This window comes from Chrysochloris asiatica, unplaced genomic scaffold (genome assembly GCF_000296735.1).
Source record: "Chrysochloris asiatica unplaced genomic scaffold, ChrAsi1.0 scaffold00312, whole genome shotgun sequence".
Classification (NCBI taxonomy): Eukaryota; Metazoa; Chordata; class Mammalia; order Afrosoricida; family Chrysochloridae; genus Chrysochloris; species Chrysochloris asiatica.
In genome coordinates, this window is record NW_006408830.1 from 354445 (window position 1) to 359784 (window position 5340).

The window sequence follows — 5340 nt, forward strand, 5'->3', positions numbered from 1 at the left end:
TCTGCTATTCATAGTTTTCAGTGACTAGCGATTCGGAAGTAGTTTGTCACTCTTTCTTCCTAGTCTGTCTTTGTCTGGAAACTCATCTGAAACCTGTCCACCATGGGTGACCCTGCCTGTTATTTAAAATACTGGTGGCATAGCTCTGAGAATCACAGCAACTCAAACCACCACAGCACGACAGACAGACGAGTGGTGGCCATTTGGTTTTATGTTGATATTGTCACTTTAAATTTTTATGTCAATCCTGATACAATCCTGTTATAATCAAGATACAATCAAGATGTTCTTTCCTGATACTATCAATCCTGATACAATCAAGATGTTCTCTCCCAATATGGCGGCTCCTGTAACAGCTGAGTGTCTTGATCCAGAATATAATGGATTTCTGGATTCCCTTCAAATTCCCTAACTGTAAATCCTCTGATCCTCCAAACATACCTTTATATTTGTTTCAGAGTTCCAACACCATCTCGTGAGCCCTCTTGGCCCCGTGTTCCATGTTGTTGACTGAGCTTCTCACTATACGTCTACCCAATCCGCCATCTTGAAAGTGCAAGGCCTGGTAGTGTAGTGGTTAGACCTTGCTGCTTCGAAGATCTCGCTACTTATTATACTCTGAGTTAAATAGACCCAAATGTTTTCATCCTGTTGAAAGGAACAATGTCTTTTGATAGTCCCATTGTAAAGAGCAGGAGATACACCATTATAAGGGGCACATTATCTTTAGTTGGATTTCTCCAGTTGCTTCTGATGTTCAGGTGGTCCTGTTGACTTATGGGTAAGACTTTATTCTGATATGGTGTGTACAAGTTTTGAGTCCAGTTAATTTGACAGCTGATGGGGTGACTAAAAGAACTTCCCAGGGTCCAGTCCACTTTTTTTTTCTAATTGGTTTTCAGATCTGTTTCTCTATGTTCTGAGCAGAACATGATCTCCAGGTTGGAAGGGGTCAGGTTACCTGTAGGGAAGGAAGCAGACCTGGGAAAAGCAATTTTACGAATACTACCTTGATAATATGAATCGGGCTGCGAACCACAAGGTCAGCAGTTCGAAACTACCAGCTGCTCCATGGGAGAAAAATGAGGCGTTCTGCTCCCATAAAAATTTAAAACCTCGGAAACCCTATTCAGGGTCGCTATGGGTCAGAACCGACTCGAGGGCGCTTAACAACAACAACCTTGATAATGGTAGGATAGCCTGTCTTGGGATTTTTCTTAAGGCAGGTAAAACAGAGCTAATATCCTGAATAATTTTTTTTTTATTTATTTATTTTCCTAAAGCCAGGGCCTAATGAACCAATCCAGGGCCTCTTTCCTGTAGTGGGCCTTTTCAGGGACTCATTTAAGAAGAGCAGGAACTAGTTTTCACAGGATCAGAACCATTTTATTGGCATTCACTTTCTAGCTTTTAACTTTTGAGAGCCAGAAAAATTCTACTGTCATTCACTTTTAATCCTTTAACCCCTCTCTCAAATCCTTCTGCCTCAGTTCTATACAAGCCCTCTGGGTACACATTCACAGTCTTTCTTGCCAACATTTCTAATGACCTCATCAATGCAATCAGTTCAGCTTTTTGAGCTGAGATCCCCCAGCAAGAGGACTATTGCCTCCACCTGGTTTTATAAGATTACTACCATACACCCTGCTATTCGAGTCCCTTTTTCTAGGTAGCGTAGTGGTTACGAATCAGGCTGCGAACTGCAAGGTCAGCAGTTCAAAACTACCAGCTGTTCCGTGGGAGAAAGATGAGGCTTTCTGCTCCCGTAAAGATTTATAGCCTCGGAAATCCTGTACAGGGTCGTTATGAGTAGGAACCGACTCCATGGCACACAACAACAACTTCTGTTCATAAGCCGACTCCACAGCACAAAACAATAACAACAACAACTTCTGTTCACGAACAACATCTAGTCCACCAGATACAGTTAAAATGTTGGCTGGAAAATAATTGGTCAATGATTTCTATACACTCGTGGTTCAGCCCTCCAGCTGCCATATCAGGGAGGAGGATGGCAGGTTTAGTTGCCCCATAATTCATAGGGTAATACTCGGATTGTCCAGTAAAATAACCTGGTATTGCCTATCTGTCCTGTTGTGAGCCATAGGCTTCCCTATTTTTGCAGCAGGGAGACAACTTGATGGAGACAGGGACGAGCTGGCCAGAGTGAATTTCTCAGCCTCTTTTCTGAGGGGATATTGGTTTCTGTGGAATGGTCAGCTTCTAGGCTTCAATCAGGAGCTCTGGTACCGTAGTGGTTACGAATCGGGCTGCGAACCTTAAGGTCAACGGTTCGAAACTACCAGCCGTTCCGCGGGAGAAAGATGAGGCTTTCTACTCCCGTAAGGATTTACACCCTCGGAAACCCTGTACAGGGTCGCTATGGGTCGGAACCGACTCGACGGCACTTAACAACAACAGGCTTCAATCAGACCTTGATGGGGGATGCTTATTGGCTCTCCCCAGAGTTCTGCTAGTCCACATGAGGGGTTTACCTGATTGTCAATCTCCTCAGGTCAGCGTGACTGGTTTCCTGAGTTTGAATTAGTAATTGCCAGGCATGTTTATGAGAAACCTCCATCTGCAGACTTTTGGTTTCAGGAAGCCGTTTGAACATGCAGGTCATGTTCAAAGAAGCAGGACATGGCCCTGTAAGGGGATCAGACAGTCATTTTCTTTTTCTCCATGAAGCAGTCTAGGGGTTTCAGGAAGAACTGGTCCTCAGGCCTCCCTGAGATCTCAGTTACCATTACAGAACAGAACAATCACAGTCTGTCCCCCATTGTTATTTTCAGCTGAGGTCCCGGGGGTGGGGCAAAAGGGGTGGCAGACGTTGATACCAAATCATGCTGGGCCCTCTTACCCCCTGACACCATTAGTCTTCTGCAGATAAGGAAGCTTGTTTAACCATCTATTGAGTTGAATGGCATTTTCTGTCAGATCCTCCCCTGAGATTTCAGCATTTATTTTTTCAGTGTCCAGGTTTTGGTCTAAGTACATCACTCCTTGTTTAAGGCTCTTTTTCCTTTCAGGGGTCCTCCCTGGGGTCCCACAGGCTTACCTCTGGTGGTCTTTTAGGAAGACAGTTACAGCCTGAGACTTCTTGTGCTCTTGGCTGTTAAATACCTCGAAGGTGATGTTTACCAGTTGAGATGGATTCATCCCATTTGCCCTGTCGAATTTCTGCTGTTTCTTTGTAATATCCAGGGTGCTTTGGGAGATAAAATTCAGGTTAACCATTCGGATATTTGCTGAGTTCTCAGGATCAAAGTCTGTGGATTTACAATAAGCCTGGTAGATTCATTCAAAGAACTCAGAGTGTCCTCATTTGGCTTCCGCTGAACTGCCTGTACCATGTTCAAGTTCTTTTGTTTAGGAACTCCTTTTCTCTGAGAATGCACCTTTTATAGTGCTCCAGTCATGGCAGGCCCATTTAGAGCTCAAGTTGTGTCAGCTAGAGGAAGTGCCTTGACTGGGCCAAGGGTCCCGTTTAGGTTTTTCTCCATGGATACGTGCTTTTTCACAAAATAAGTAACCATTTATCTTTTTGTATATTAACTTACAGGCCTGTTTAGAACTCTGTTTTCACTTAACAGTTATCTGTATTCATTTTTACTCTGCATGGCTTTTGTGTTAGTGGTATAAATGCATTATAGGATGTATACATGATATAACTTACATATTCTTGGAATTCCAGGTTGTTTTCAGTTTCTTAAACATAAATACAGGACAAAACCAAAGTAATCTTATAAACAAATAAGACAACCTGACACAGTGGTTGAAGAATTCAAGTTGTAAGATGGCATAATAATTTAGGGATCCACTGAAAGGTTATTTTTCCCATTATCTAAATCCTACATTGGCCAAGTTGTACTAGTCAAACACCATTTCCTTTGATGTTATAGGAGAGTACCCATATAAAAACCAGTTAGAATTATGCCTTTTCTTTGGGATTGAGGCCTATATTTCCATTTCAGATACAGAGGTTAACCTTAACAGAAACAGAAAGGACACTGTTAGGAAATTACTTCTTGCCTGCCATGTCCCAATGTGTGTGCAGCCAGAATCAAGCAAGGGAATCTCAAAAAGTGAAGGTGATGGTGAGTGCAGGAGACACAGGGCCAAAGGCTCCCAAGAAAGTATTCTTGGCAGCGCTGTTTGGAATGTTGTTCCTGTGCTTCTGGGCTCACCTGTCCAGGCGGCCAGCAGGATTCCCAGTAATTAATGTCACCCACAAAGGAGACCAAGTTCCTCTGTTAGTAATACTACTTACCAGAGAAGTCCGCAAGGTCCCTGAGTGTGGTCTCCAAAAATGTTGCTAAACAGAAATGAGGGTTTGCTGCCTGTCACTGCAGTCAATCACAGAGACGGGGAGAGATCCAATTCAAGTTTTATTAACAGAAAGCCAGCAGTCTGGAGGATGGAGAGAATCATTTCTCAAGAACATCATATCTATTATGAAGAGCGGGCACATGATAAAGAGTAAGTTACATTTGGATGTGCATGTGATCTATTTTAACATCAGGATAGCATCTTTGCAGGGGAGGGAAGAAGGGACAATCGGGCAATATCCTTTTCAAAAAGTCTACCTTTAGGGCCTCTGCTTAGTTTCTGAGATAACTATCTGGGTGGGTTTAAGCGTGTTCTATTCACCTTGTCCTGTCCTCCTTCTAGGACCAGAAGGTCATTCCAATTAATGTATAAACATCCTCATTTGCTGGGTCCTCACTTGAGACTCAGTGATTAAACCAACTCCATTTAGGTCAGTAGATCCATGTAACCAAGGGGGTGGCTGCAAAACTAATTGGATCCAGATGTCGATGTAGGGAAATTGGTCAGGGTGACCTGGTACCCCAGTTACTGCTTGCCACACACGTTATGTGGTGGGCCTGTCTAGAGTTCCCTTCCGCGGATCAGCCTACCTCAAAAGCAGGCCAGTTCACCTCACAAAAAGTCCTTGGCTTCCCTGGATGGAGTCTGACTCCATAATCCTGAGTATATACTTTTTTAAGTTCTTCAACATAACCTTTATAGAAGTTTCCTTTCCCTGGGTGCCTCCCATGGCAGCTCATTCACAACAGACAGATCGTGTCCAGACCTTGCCATTCCTCTCACAAGGATTTTCAAACACTTCTTAGCTTTTGCTGAAAGCAGAGAATATCAGAGAGATGTTTACCTGTGCTTGATTGACTATGCAAAGGCTTTTGTGTGGATCATGACAAGCTATGAACAACATTGCAAAGTATGAGTATTCCTGAACACTTAATTGTGCTCATGAGGAATCTGTACATGGACCAAGAGGCAGTTGTTTGAACAGAACATGGGAACACTGAATGGTTT

The 5340-nt window shown here is 43.3% G+C and overlaps 1 pseudogene; it reads right to left on the reverse strand.

Annotated features, from left to right (window-relative positions):
• Positions 1 to 3057: 3057 nt before the first annotated feature.
• Positions 3058 to 5340, reverse strand: part of LOC102832594 — an 8549-nt pseudogene continuing 6266 nt past the window's right edge.